A 15,901-nucleotide genomic window follows, 5' to 3' on the forward strand; every position below is an offset into this window, starting at 1 on the left:
GAAGATTCAAGAAGCAACCCTGGCTCCAACATGGACTTGCCTCTGACCAAGGCTGAGTCAATCAGTGCCTCTGCAGTAATATATTTAAGAGTGGAAAAAAATCCTATTGAGTCAGTTTCTTTGATTTGGGAGGTTCTTTCATTTTGCAGAGCCTTCCAAAGCTATCCAAAAATAACTCTTCTCCTACATTTCCCCCCTTTTCTTTTTCTAATAGTGATCGACCTTTCTAACATTCTTTGCATACATAGAAGCAAGCAAGTTGGAACTGATTATATAGCGAAAGCAAAAGTTCTGTAATGCAGCATGTCTAACAGATTAATGTAATCCATGAAAGATATAATAGTCAAAGCTGTACTAATTAGCTCATTCTAACACAGCTGGCATAATATATGGCTAAAGATGGCAAAACCTCCAGCTCATTTCATTAACAAGCTCACATTCCTTTCCACTTATCTTACAAAGTCAGAACACAAACAGAACAGTTGTTTCTTTCAGACAGAAAGTTTCATCCTACAGTTTTGAACTTATGTCTTTGTTACTTGCCTGGTCTCTTAAAGGAGATCTCTTACCAGTTTCAATTCTTACATTTCCCTTCTCTTATTAATAAAGAAGACTTGATTAAACCTGAATAAATTATACACAAGGATTAAGGTATGAAGATCTACAAATACAGCAAACCTAATCTTCAGCATTGTCTTTTAACATCTGCTTCAAAAGTATGTTACATCTTTATTTTTCTAAGATGGTCAAAAATCATAGAATTGTTTCATGTCACAAGATTCTCCTTGATCCATAAGGGTAGATCTGGCCAGGCTCCATCTCCACAGATAAAGAAAATACTTGCAGGTAAACAACAAGAGTGAAAAGGCTCCTTTGCTGGGTCAGAGATGACTTCCTGAATTTACATGAATAGAATAGAATAGAATAGAATAGAATAGAATAGAATAGAATAGAACAGACCAGGTTGGAAGACCTTCAAGACAATAGTGTCCAACTCATCGTCCAACACCATCTAATCAACAAAACCAAGCATCCTATCAAGTCTCCTCCTAAACACCTCCAATGATGGTGACTCCACCACCTCCCTGGGCAGCCCATTCCAATGGGCAATCATTCTCTCTATGAAGAATTTCTTCCTAACATCCAGCCTAAACCTCCCCTGACAAAGCTTGAGACTGTGTCCTCTTGTTCTGGTGCTGGTTGCCTGGGAGAAGAGACCAACCTCCGACATCTACAGCCTCCCTTCAGGTAGTTGTAGAGAGCAAAAAGGTCTCCCCTGAGCCTCCTCTTCTCCAGGCTAAGCAACCCCAGCGCCCTCAGCCTCTCCTCACAGGGCTTGAGCTCTATGACTGGGCTTGGGCCCAGAACTGGACACAGTACTGAAGATGTGGCCTAACCAGTGCAGTGTGCAGGGGGAGAATGACCTCCCTGCTCCTGCTGGCCACAGTGTTCCTGATACAGACCAGGATGCCATTGGACTTCTTGGCCGCCTGGGCATGCTACTGGCTCATGTTCAGCCTACTGTCAACCAGTACCCCCAGGTCCCTTTCTGCCTGGTGGCTTTCCAGCCTCTCTGACCCTGTAGCACTGCATGGGGTTGCTGTGGCCAATGTGCAGAACTCAGCACTTGCATTTGTTAAATCTCATGCCATTGGACTCTGTCCATCTCTCCAGCCTGTCAAGATCCCTCTGCAGAGCTCTCCTACCCTCTAGCAGGTCAACACCAGCCCCCAGCTTGGTGTTTTCTGCAATTTACTGATGATGGACTCAATGCCCTCCTCCAGATCATCAGTGAAGATATTAAAGAGCATGGGGACCAGCACTGATCCCTGGGGAACACCACAGTCACCAGTAGTGACTGGCTGGATGTGGCACCATTCACCATCACTCTCTGGGCTTGGCCCTCCAGCGAGTTCATAACCTGATGCAGAGTGCTGCTGTCTAACCCAGAGGCTGACAGCTTGTCCAGGAGTTTGCTGTGGAGGACAGTGTCAAAGGCCTTACTGAAGTCCAGATAGACTACAGCCACAGCCTTCTCCACATCCACCAGGTGGATCACCTGATCATAAAAGGAGATCAGGTTGGTCAGGCAGGACCTGCCCTTCCTAAATCCATGCTAGCTGGGCCTGATCCCTTGGCCATCCTGTAAGTGCTGAGGGATTGCACTCAAGATAACCTGTTCCATAATCTTTCCTGGCACAGAGGTCAGACTGACAGGCCTGTAATTCCCTGTCTTGTCCAACTGGCCCTTCTTGTGGATGGGCATCACGTTGGCCAGACTCCAGTCATCTGGGACCTCTCCAGTGAGCCAGGACTGCTGAAAAATGATGGAGAGTGGCTTGGCCAGCTCATCTGCCAGTTCTCTCAGCACCCTAGGATGGATCCCATCCAGTCCCATGGACTTGTGGGGATCCAAGCAGCTAAGGAGATCTCTAACTACTTCCTCTTGGATCACAGGTGAACTATACTGCTCTCTGCCCCCATCTGCCAGCTCAGGAGGCCAGTTGTCTGGAAGACAACTGGTCCTACTATTAAAAATTGAGGCAAAGAAGGTGTTAAGCACCTCTGCCTTTTCCTCATCTTTTGTTACCATGTTTCCATCTGTGTCCACCAAGGAGTGGAGGTTGTTCTTGCCCCTCCTCTTGCTATTAATATATTTATGGAAGGATTTTTTTTGTTGTCCGTCACAGCAGAGGCCAGTCTAAGCTCTAAATGGGCTTTTGCCTCTCTATTTTTTTTCCTTCATGACCTAGCAACATCCTTAAACATTCTATAGGTTACCTCACCTTTCTTCCAAAGATGATAAACCCTCTTTTTTTCCCCTTAATTCCTTAGAAGTTCATTGTCCATCCAGGCTGGCCGTCTGCTCCAGCGGCTCATATTCTGGCACATTGGCACAGCCTGTTCCTGTGCCTTCAAGATTTCTTTCTTGAAGTAGGTCCTGGGCCCCTTTGTTTTTAAGGGCTGTTTCCCAAGGAACCTTCTGAGTTAGTTCCTTGAGTAACCTGAAGTCCACCCTCCCGAAGTCTAGAGTGGAGGTTTTGTTGCTGCCCTTGACTGCGTATTGAAAATTCAGTTATTTTGTGGTCGCTGGACCCCAGACAGCCTCCAACCACCACATCTCCCACCAGCTCTTCCCTATTTGTAAAAGGGAAGTCAAGCAGAGACTTACCCTTGGTAGGCTCACACAGCACCTGGGATAAGAAGATCCCAGATAAGATAAGATATTCTCAAATCACATAACAATTAAGTAACCATGATATTCAGTCCCAATTCAGATGGGGTTTGGTATGTTCTTCTGGTGGATGCTTTTGATCTCATATTATTGTGACAATCATTGTGATCAGTGTTAGGTAGGTCTGGTGCTTTTCAATTTCATTGAAAATGCTGTTTGTCTCATCCTCTTGATTCTTGTGCTGTCTTCTGCTGAGATGATTGTAGTACTGATTTGCAAAATTGATGTTTCCAGGTCATGACATGTCTTTTCCTTGCTGGTATCACTAAAGCCATAGGTTATAAAATATGCATCTCTCTTTTTTTTTTTTTCCCCCTTTTTAAAAATTTAATCCTTATCTTAAAGCTATTATGAATACAAAGAAAAGACAAAAAAAACCTCATTCTATATGAAACTCTTAACTTCTGCTAATACTAAAAATCCCCAAAAACTTAAGGAATTATGTTAAAATTAAACCATCAAATCAATGTCTAGAAAAGAAACAAAAAAGATGTTTCATTAACTAAAGAATGCTATTGAAAATGAAGACATATTTATTACAACCTTGTAGTGAAGGATGCTTATGGTCAGGATTGTGCCCCAAACATTTCTGGAACATACTCTTCTGAGTGTTAACCCACTTTTTGTTTCCCTCTCCTTTCTGGGGGCAACAGGGGGGATCCTGGCGCCACTGAGTCCAGGTAAACAGCCTGGGCATAGCATATACTTACACCATATTTGGTAGGTGTTAGTCCATTGGTTAATCTTGCGTTAGCAACAGACTGCTCATTGGACCAGTATTCACTGGGGCAAATGGTAAATAGGGGTCGTTTGGTAAATGAGCCCCCCCACATCGTGTTGGAGCCTGTGAGTGTGTGCGTGCCAGTGCTGCCATAGTCCACCTTGCCCGCGACTCAAGCCAGTGCCCCAAGAGACCTCACACTCCTTTGCCACGGTCACCCAGCTGCGTGCGGTGCCATGGACATTATCCCGTGGGATCAACCACTGCGCGATCCATTGCTGCAGGAGGAACGCCAGCAGCCCGTGTGAGCCAGCGTCGCTGACCTGCCACAGCCCCACCTCGAGCGGGAGACCTTTGTGTCCTGGGAGGAGCAGCAGCCACGTGGTGCAGCCACGTGGCCGGTGCCATTTCCTGTCTCCGTCTCATGGCACATCCGTGCCACGTTTCTGGACTATAAATATTATTAAGGGGAGACCTCACGAAGTCCTCAGCTTGTAAGTCAAGCCTTTCTTTATAGAGTTCCCAGTTAAGGTAGCGTTTGGATTTCTCCGAGTGGAGGGTTGCCGGTCACCGACCAACCCCCTCCCCCGCCGCTTTCTGAATCAGTTTCGATTCTAAATTCTGTAAATTGTTTGATTCAATTGCCCATATTTAAACATTCTGTAAACATTGTTTCACTAACCGGATATTGATACCTGTGAAGGGTGACTGTAAATACCCCGTTACAGAGTTTGTAAGTAAATTTAACATATATTTTCATTGGTGTATCTGCCACTCATTTTCTGAGGGCATATTCACAACAAACCTTCACCTATATTACATATAGATCTCTTGAAATGCTATAGCACACAGTCGTAGAATAACTTATTCTATTTAAACTCATCCATTATCACTTATATCTTATTATTATCAATTATCATGTCTATTATAATCAATTAATTATAATAGTATATGATAATTACTATATGCTTATCATATTTATTATTATTCCTTATTAGTTGATATACCTTTTATAATTACTACTTATCATGAGTACTCACTATACATTATGCTTACCGTGAAAACTTAGCTACTAAAACCATCAAAATAACAAATCTTTAAAGTACCTTACAATCAGAAATAATGAAACTTAGCATTGTTGCTTTAAAGCAGAACACAACTTAGACAAGAGAGTCTTATCAGAAAAAGAAGCGGGGAACAAGTCAGGGAGGGAACTGAGAGGCACAGCAAAGCCCTCGTAGCTATAGATGTGGGGTAGGGAGGAGGGAGAATGACTCTGAATTCACAGCAGCTGCCCATCCAGGCAGCCTCCAGCAGAAGTGCAGGATTCCTTGATGGCACAGAGAGTTCCATGGGAGCTGATAGCCATGATTTTGAGCTTAATTGATGGGTTTGAGCATGAAACTTGATATGATTGTTGTGAATATGCCCTCAGAAATGAGCGGCAAATATACCAACAAAAATATATGTTAAATTTATTTTATATATATATATATATATATAAACTCTGTAACGGGGTATTTACAGTCACCCTTCACAGGTATCAATATCCGGTTAGTGAAGCTGTCTTTACAGAATGTTTAAATATGGGCAATTGAATCAAACAATTCACAGAATTTAGAATCGAAACGAATTCAGGGGTTGGTCGGTGATCGGCAACCCTCCACCCGGAGCAGTCCAAACGCTACCTTAACTAGGAACTCTATAAAGAAAGGCTTGACTTACAAGCTGAGAACTTCGTGAGGTCTCCCCTTAATAATATTTATAGTCCAGAAACGTGGCACGGATGTGCCGTAAGACAGAGACAGGAAATGGCGCTGGCCGCGTGGCTGCACCGCGTGGCTGCTGCTTCTCCCAGGACACAAAGGGTCTCCCGCTCGAGGGGGGGCTGTAGCAGGTCAGCGACGCTGGCTCACACGGGCTACTGGCGTTCCTCCTGCAGCAATGGATCGTGCAGTGGTCATTCCCACGGGATACTGTCCATGGCACCGCACGCAGCTGGGTGACCGTGGCAAAGGAGTGTGAGGTCTCTTGGGGCACTGGCTTGAGTCTCGGGCAAGGTGGACCACGGCAGCACTGGCACGCACACACTCACAGGCTCCAACACGATGTGGGGGGGCTCATTTACCAAACGACCCCTATTTACCATTTGCCCCAGTGAATACTGGTCCAATGAGCAGTCTGTTGCTAACACAAGATTAACCAATGGACTAACACCTACCAAATATGGTGTAAGTATATGCTATGCCCAGGCTGTTTACCTGGACTCAGTGGCGCCAGGATCCCCCCTGCTGCCCCCCAGAAAGGAGGGGGAAACAAAGGAGGGTTAACACTCAGAAGAGTATGTTCCAGAAATGTTTGGGGCACAATCCTGACCATAAGCATCCTTCACTACAATGATTAAACACCATTGTTTCTTCTCCACTCCATATCGCTGGATGTTAGTGCACACAACGTACAGCAGCATTTCTTAAAATACACAAAAGTATCTGGCAATCAGTGTTTCTCATTTTCTTCTCTAAGGTAGGCATTGCTTTAATTTCTTGGATCTTACATTCTTTCTTGGCATAGTCCCAAAATTCGGTTCTGATCTTATGCCAGACCCCTGGATCATATGCTGTTCTTTTTGTGAGAGGAGTGGTGGTCAGCAGCTGGAAAAAAGCATCTGCTGAAAAGCAGAGGTACTGATAGATCTCTCATCTTGCTTAAAGAGTTTCTCACATGCTTCTATGAAAGTTATCTTCTCCCAAGTCATACTTTTCACTTAAAATGTTGCTTCAGTCCACAATTAAAACATGTTGGAGAACTTTTAAGAGCTGTGACAAATGCGCCAGGTTGAGGCTGATCCTGAGATGGGGGGCTGACGGCAGGGGGGGTAGCAGGCTGCTGTTGCTTCTGGTCAGGAGCTAGACCTGCATTAGCATCCGCAGCTCTTGCTTTGAAGATATGAGTAGTGACTCCCGGTACTGATTTATCTTATTTTATGAGCAACAAGGAAGTTCCAGTCCCCAAGGATTACCCTAACTGGTCACTTCTGCTTCACAGGTCTGCGGAGTCTCTTATTCTTTTTTCAGAGGAGTCTCTAATTTTTCTTTCTCCATGTTTTTTGCTTCTTTTTTCCTTTTCTTCTTCTTTTTTTTCCTTTTTTTTTTTTTTTTTTTTTTTTTTAAATTTTTAATGTCTGGACAGTCTCTCTATTCATTACTCATCTTAAACTAAGTCGAGGGGCATCACCAGTACCAGGCTTCCCTTCTGGCTTAATCAGTCAACAAATTAATCTCACAGAGATTAATTTAAAGCCTACCATTTGTGACACCAATGAGCACAACCATCCCTGCAGTCCTGATGAAGCCAATTTTTTTCTTAGTGGTGCAAGTGGGAGTCATAATGTATACTTGCTCAAGGTGCATGTTCAGGGTCACCATTTGTTGTATTACGGATGTTTGATTCCCCCCGAGCACAGCTTCCAGGACAAGATGTAAGCAGGCAAAGACCTTTTTTACATTATACAGCAAAGTTATGTAGTCTATCAGGAGGCACATGTGTCACATCTCAATTAGTTATTTTCTACTGGCATGCATGTAATTAAGGCATACAATAGTCTAAAATAACAAAACAATATTTTAACACATCCAATCAAATTCTTCCCAATTTCTCTCCTTCAGTTACAAGATGTTTACATTCTTCTCTGAGTCAAAGACTAAACATAGCCTTCTCTAATTTGAGCAAAGGCAAATCTTCCCCATAGCCTTCCAAAGCTATCCAAAAACAACCCTTCTCCTACAACAGACATTTTCAAAACCAGTTCAGGCGATGGTTTGTCAATGTTTTTCTGTACCAAGTCAGACCTTGGTGTGATAGTAGGAGTAAATGGAGGAAAGAAGTGGGTCTCAAGTTTTATGATTTCAGATCCTGATGGCAGTAAAGTTAAACAGGCTTTTAAAAATCTTTATCCTCATGGAGTTGGTCAGGTTAAAATACTGATTTTTCACACTAAAGGAGAAGTGAGTTTCCTTTCACTATCCTTGCTTTTCTTGAAGCACAGGCAACAGGTGTTAATGCTTGGAGTAAAATAGATACATTTATTTTTTAAATAGGATAATAAAGCCACAAAGGAAACAGTTTATGGGTAATTGATATTCTAAGCAATGGAGATGATATTTTTAAACTAGCAATGAGGATTTGTGGTGGGTTGAGAGAAAAGGCCCAGCTTTCCCTCCCCCACTAAGAAGGATTAGCCACAACTAACTCAGTTGGTGAAGCAAAAGGAATGCTATATTTACAAAGCAATATAGGATGCACGGAATTTATGTGCACAAATATACAAATTTACAATATATACAGAAATATACAGCAAGGAAACAAAAACAGAAACAACCCCCCCAGAAGAGGGGGTTTCCCCCTGTACCTCCTTCACCCCCTACCTCCCTTTTTCCCCAAAGAGGGTTAGAAAGGGAAAAGGGGAGTTAACGAGGTAGAGGCCTAGCGCAGGGCAGGATTAATGCTTATCTGTTATTTGGCCAGAAGCCCTGAAGCAGACAGCTGGAAGGGGTGAGCGAAGAGGAACCAAACCACCGAAAGTTCCAGCTGCACTGAAACTTGAGATTGTACTCCCACCTATCTACCAATGAAATTCGTTTAGAATGCAATATATTTACAAAACATTTAGCCAGCACTGTCCCTTTCTTAAAGGCACAGCCTCAAACGGTCACAGGATTGAAACATCACCCTGGACTTAACAGAAGCACAAAGTATAAATGGACTTGTAAAGAAAAAATGAAGCTCTCCATCTTCACAATGGAAGCAGTAGGCATAATGCTATCTGGGGTTAGTGGCAATAACTAATTTCCTACATTCTGTTTTTGTCACAAATTTCCCAAGTTAAAGTGCTGACAGCAACAAATTCAGCAAAGGCAGCCAAATAACTGTGGCTGCAATAATCTGTACCTAACGTTAAGAAAATGAAACCCCCAAACTAGCAGGGATGTATAACAATTGCTTGAATTTTCTAAATGTCAAGGATTAAGATATTCAATACAGTCATATTTGTGTGATCGTCCCACAAAAATACTGTATGCCAAATATCCTATAGCCCATCCAAGAGGCTCAAATTCATAAGGCAATTCAAGACATTTCACAGTGTTGAAAAAGATTCTAACTGCTCTATGTACATAGTCCTGAAAGAAGCAATTTGATAGATCCAGTTTAGATCTCTCAAGATTCTTGAACATTAAACAGTGGAAATTTTGTGATCCAGAATGCCACAAAATAAGGTATTCTACATGAGAAAACCTAAACCAGTATAAAATACAAAAATGTAGGTAATGTCTCTTCCAAAACATGTTATTATCCTGAAATATATAGGTAAGCTTTCAGTGAGAACTAGTGGACTGTGTTGTTTGATATATATTCATAACATCTGCAGAGTTATAAAGTTCATCTGAGATGCAGAAGATCTGGTATGCCCTCAGAGATGATCACAACCCACAGTTTCTACATTTTGAATGTTATAAAAAAAAAAGTTTAAGAAATATTCCTTGTTGCATGGGAGAGGCTGGGCCATTGATAAGAAACAGTACAAGGTGCACAGGTCCAAAGACAGACAGCACTGAGAAGGAGGTTGTACTTGTAGCCCCCTAATGAGTGACACCTTAAAGAAAAAGTACTTTTTGACTTCAAATCAAGAATCAGAATGAGCAGATTGCCAAGGGTGCTGCCTTACACAGATTAAACAAAAGCAAGCCAAGAAATGGGCTCAGGGGCTCTATTCCTTACTGTCTAGGCTGCTAAAGCCTTGGACATCTCTCTTAATGCTTGGCTGCATTCTATTTAGCTGTGTCAGCACATTTCCAGTTGAAACCAGGGGCTGCCTCTGAGGGGTGAAACTGTGCTAGATTTGGCTTCTCTGCCAGATTTGGCTCCTTTAAATTCCTTTACATTTGCATCCATCCCACTATGATAACCATCCATGTCCCAAAATACATTGGTTCATGTCTTAAAATAATTTCTCTTGTATGCTGCAGTTTAACTGCCATAGTATATTTGGAGCTAGAAAGCAGAAAATACTTATTCTGTCTCAATGTCACATGTGCATTGTATTGAGTCCAGAGTATGTTAGTAAGTGATGTCAGTATGGCCTGTTTACTCTATATGGTGCTAGCTGTAAGCAGCCTGGACATGAATTTAAACATGATTCATGTCACTTGTAGCAAAAGATCCCTTTGCCTCTCTTTGGCAGTTGCTCTCATTAATTTTTTTTTTCCTTTTTTTTGCTTGAACAAGAGTTCAATAGTGCTACATTTTACTGGTTTGCAATTTTTCATAATCATCCTTTAAAAGCAGAAGTCTGTACCAGAAGTAGAACAGCCAAGTGACAAACAAAAATGTCTAACTGAAAACAGGGACAGGAGGAAAATGAGCACTGTAGAGCAACAGCTAACAGCAGCTGCCATGAAGATACAACTCAGAGAAATGACTGGAAGAATTTTAAATTAGGACTTGTAATTTTGGATGATTTTTGATATCCCTAAAACAGTGAAAAAATACAGTGGGGATCATAGCCACAAAATGGGAAAAGGACATTTTGATTCGAAACTGATCCTCTGATTCAAGATTTTCCCAGAATGCAGAAAAGAATGAAGCAAGATGCTGGAAGAAAGACAAGAAAATGTCACAATCAGTTGGATTAAATATGAAATATGTGTTTCAGCATCAGAAACACATTAAGGAAAAGGCTATTTAAAAGGAGAAGTCTGTCTGAAAGCAACAGCATGAGTGATTAAGCTGGACAAAATAGTCACAAACTGCAAAACTGTTGCATTTGAAAAGAAAGTTATACAAAATATTGTAGAGAAATATTACATCTGAAAAGAATCAAAATTTTAAAAGATAACATGAATTTTTTATACAGAATATGAAAACATTTAAGAATTACTAACTTAGGATCCTGAGTGCAAGACAACCCCTTAGTAAGTTAGTTTATCATTTCAGGTTACATGAAAACATTACAGTAGTCCTACTAGAAGATACAAGAGGAGCTAACCTTTTCACAATTATATTTCTCAGCTAATTGCTATTATAGACAAAAAAAAACCAAAACAACAAAACAGTAATGAGCTATATGATTTTGCCCCATTTGGCTGTTAATACAAAGATTCTATGAACTCTCCTACAGATATAAGTGAAAGTTCAGTATGTCAACACACTTCACAATGGAATGTGTGCCTTGAATCATCAAAAGCAAAGGAAAGGAAGAATTTTACTATTTTACCATTGCTTATTGATGAGCCTGGTACAAGAGAAAGCACCTAGTCTGATTAAGTGGTATTTTTGTATCTCTGAAGAGGTGATATAGCCCTGAAATTAGAAAAGTGTCATGCCTGCCTTTAAAATAAGGAAGAAATCATTATAAAGAGGAAGTATTAATAAGAAAGATTGCATACACTGAGAACTCCTGAAAAGTTAATCTATGACAAAACAGCTACAAAATTAACATATTTCACCAAGAAAGTTTTTTGGTTTTGTTTTTCTTTTTAGTAAGTGCAACCTGAGACATAAAAGTAACCTAGGGAAGGAGTTCTTGATTGTATGACTGTCAGGAAATCATTCCCAGTAAACTGTTTGATTTCAGAGAGAGAGTGTCTTTTCATTTTATATTTGACTTTGAAAAATTGAGATACAGCAAATACATATCTTTATTTTAATTTCACCTTGACTTTAAATACACAAAGGATAATTTCAAGACAAACAGCTAGTAAAAGGTCATTCCTTGGGAGTTGTTTTCAAACAAACAAGGTATGGGAATACTTCAACAGATGCCTGACTCATAATATTATTCCTCACAGTACTGTAAATATGCAGGCTGTGTCCCACCAACACTTGCCCTGGCAGTCAAAAGAATCACCCTCTGTGGGTTAGCAATAAACACAAAGTCTCTCTGAAATGCTGTAAAATAGCAAGAGGCACATCTGCAAAGCTTCTTAGAAATGCTGCAATAGAAGATTGTTGGTAAGTTTACGGCACAAGTGGAAAGAAGCCAGGCTTGTGAGGGGCATGGCTAATTGGAAGTATTGTTGATAACAAAAAATGGAATAAACAATTAATTGATTTTGAAACAAGAGAAAGCCTTTGCTTCTGTTAATCAGGTAAAAGGCAATTTGATATTTTTGTGTGATAATTTCTTACATATTAGTAAATTTATTTTTAGAGATAAGTATGCAATGAGACAATTAAAAAAAAAATTACTATTCTAACACAAAATAACATTTCAAGGATGCCTGAATAAGAGATTTGTTATTTTTAGCATCATTTGAACTCTAAAGATGCTGTAAACATAGAAATGATATACACACACCAAAAAAAACCCCAACTTGTCTATCACAGTGTAATAGAAATCTTCTTCTGGGACTTGTAATGTGTATTGCCGCCATGTGTTGGGTTTGGCTGAGATGCAGTTAGTTCTCCCCATAGCATCTTTCATAGTGTTATGTTTTACAGTGCTAGCTGGATGATGACAACACCCCAGTGTTTTGGCTACTGCTGATCAGTTCTTTCACAGTACCAAGGCTGTGCTTTTCCAACATTCTCCCCAAGAGTAGGCCTAGAGGTGGGCAAGGTCTTGGGAGAGGACACAGCTAGGTCAGCTGATCCAAACTGACCGAAGGGGTATTCCACGTCATATGGTGTCAGCTCAGACAATAATAGCTAAAGAAAGAAGTTGATGGCATTTGTCCCCCAGAGTAACCACTATGTGTGTTGAAGCCCTGCTTCCCAGTGAGTGACCGAACATTGTCTGCTGATGGGAAGCAGAGAATAACATCTTTATTTCCTCTTGCTATCATGTGCAGCCTTTGCTTTTTATCTATTAAATTGCTTCTATCTTGACCCATAGGCTTCTTGTTACATTTTCCCTCTACCCTGTCCATCTAAGAATGGGAGTGATAGAGTGACTTTGGTGGACATCTGGCCCCCCTAGCCAGGACCAAACCACCACAAGATGATTTAGCCCACAGTACAGAATGTATGAGGAATAATTATTCAGAATTTTTTTCCAAGGTCCTGCCCTTAATAAATATTGATTGTATTTTACTGCCAAATGAAAGTAACTATAAATGAAAAAAAAATTTCTATGGAAATTTGGCTTCATAAAATGCTTTCTTTTTCTCCAGTTTAATCTGCTTCTTAATTAATTTTAACTCTTAAGCATTTATTTTAGCAGAAGTGATTTAAACTGATAGCTATTAACTTGTCTAACTGGATGATATATAAAAAAATGGAAAAACGAATCTAATAGTTTTATTTATTGTGTAATAAGGATTCTTGAAAGAAATTGAATAACTGATCTATACTAGACTAGACTAGATCTACCTTTTTTTCCAGTGTTGCTGAGTGCAAATGGAAGGAGAGAAGAAAAAATTAAGCTGTGCCCCAGACTCCCTTACCAACCATCACAAGGACTTGAACTCTCTTGATCACTCTTGGATCACCTGATGGATGTGGGGCAGGCTGTGGTTGTAGTCTACCTGGACCTCAGCAAGGCCCTTGACACTGTCCCCCATGGCAGACTCCTGGCCAAGCCCATGGCTTGGATGGGAGCACACTGCGATGGGTTAGGAACTGGCTGGAGGGCCGAGCCCAGAGAGTGGTGGTGAATGGTGCCACATCCAGCTGGCAGCCAGTCACTAGTGGTGTGCCCCAAGGATCAGTGCTGGGCCCCATGCTCTTTAACATCTTTCTTGAGGATCTGGATGAGGGCATCGAGTCCATCATCAGTAAATTTGCTGATGACACCAAGCTGGGGGCAGGAGTTGACCTGCTGGAGAGTAGAGAGGCTCTGCAGAGGGACCTCGACAGGCTGGACAGATGGGCAGAGTCCAAGGGCAGGAGATTGAACACATCCAAGTGCCGGGTTCTGCACATTGGCCACAACAACCCCATGCAGAGCTACAGGCTGGGGTCAGAGTGGCTGGAGAGCAGTCAGGTGGAGAGGGACCCTGGGGATGCTGGTTGATGGTAGGCTGAACATGAGCCTGCAGTGTGCCCAAGCAGCCAGGAGGGCCAGTGGCATCCTGGCCTGCTTCAGGAACAGTGTGGCCAGCAGGAGCAGGGAGGTCATTCTGCCCCAGTACACTGCACTGGTTAGGCCGCACATCGAGTACTGTGTCCAGTTCTGGGCCCCTCAGTTTAGGAAGGATGTTGACTTGCTGGAACGAGTCCAGAGAAGGGCAATGAAGTTGGTGAGGGGCTTGGAACACAAGCCCTATGAGGAGAGACTGAGGGAGCTGGGGTTGCTTATCCTGGAGAGGAGGAGACTCAGGGGTGACCTTATTGCTCTCTACAACTACCTGAAGGGGGGTTGTAGTCAGGCAGGGGTTGGTCTCTTCTCCAAGGCAACCAGTACCAGAACAAGAGGACACAGTCTCAGGCTGCGTCAGGGGAGGTTTAGGCTGGAGGTTAGGAGGAAGTTTTACACAGAGAGAGTGATTGCCCATTGGAATGGGCTGCCTGAGGAGGTGGTGGGGTCACTGTCGCTGGGGGTGTTCAGGGCAAGGCTTGACAGGATGCTTGGTTGCATGGTTTAGTTGATTAGGTGGTGTTGGATGATAGGTTGAACACGATGATTTTGAAGGTCTCTTCCAACCTGGTTTATTCTATTCTATCCTATTCTACAAGCTATCAGTTTCTCTCTACTTATGTGGGGGATCAGTTGTCTCAGTCCAGAGAGGGAAAGAGACTCAGTTCTTATGAATATTCCTGTGTTATTAAATTAGAGGCACAAACAAGGGCAAAATATCAACAGCAAGACTATTTGTTGCACAAATAAAGTTGATGGATCAGAAGGGCAGAGCGAGAAAATAGAGACAGTTTGAGTCTGTGGAGGAAAGGTGCTTCAGCTTTGGATGTAGAGATGTTGGGTGCTGCATCTTTAGCTGTAGAGGAGATGTTGGGTCTGTTGGCTGTGTTGTCCTCTGAGCAGCCTCTTCATCCCCATGAGTTGCAGCAGGCAAAACTTAGGACACAGAGAGAGGGTTCTTCCAGGCTACATGGTGATGTCTCTGTCCTAGTATTCTCTCTATTTTTCTTCAGAGCAGCATTGCCCTGGTCTTTTCCTTCTCTTGTGTTTTCCTTCTCGGTGGCATTGTCCAGGTCTTTTCCTTCTGTGTTTTCTCCTCCTGCGTTTTCCTTCTACTGAGCCAGTGGTTGCTCAGATCTTTTGTACAGTTTTTAGGTATGTGTATTCCAGAGAGTATTGATAGCAGTGGTCTCTGCCCATTTCCAGGACAGCTGCAGTCTGGTGAGAAATCACTATCTGTGCACTTTCCCGAGAGTCATTCCAGTGGCTCTGTGCAATACACATCAGCTATAGTCTGGGCAAGCAGCACAGGTGATTTTATCTTTATTGAGTCACATCAGGAGAGACAATATTTAGTCTCTCATATCAGTAATAGGTAATAGTCTAAGGACTGCAATAAGCTAGGAAGGGTATGGCTTATTTTTTCCTATGTCTTTATGTGTCTCTCATAGACCAAACAACATGGATGAAGAGGTTGACGTATTATTCTATAGAATAGCAGCTGGAGGCTGTCTCAAGATCACCAGCCCTTGTCCTAGTGGGCGACTTTAACCTGCCAGGTGTCTACTGGGGACTTAACACAGAAGAGAGAAGGCAGTCTAGAAGGTTCTTAGAGTATATCGAGGATAGCATCTTGTCACAGCTCCTGTGAGCCTACCAAGGGTGAGAATTTGCTTGACCTACTCTTTACAAATAGAGAAGGGCTGGTGGTAGATGTTGTGGTCAGAGGCTGCCTGGGGTCCAGTGACCATGAAATAATTAAGTTTTCAATATGCAGTCAAGCTAGGAGAGGCATCAACAAAAGCCCCACTCTGGATTTCCAGAGGGCAGACTTTGGCTTATTTAGGGAACTAACTCAGAAAGTACCTTGGGA

This window comes from Dryobates pubescens, chromosome 10, assembly GCF_014839835.1.
Source record: "Dryobates pubescens isolate bDryPub1 chromosome 10, bDryPub1.pri, whole genome shotgun sequence".
Classification (NCBI taxonomy): Eukaryota; Metazoa; Chordata; class Aves; order Piciformes; family Picidae; genus Dryobates; species Dryobates pubescens.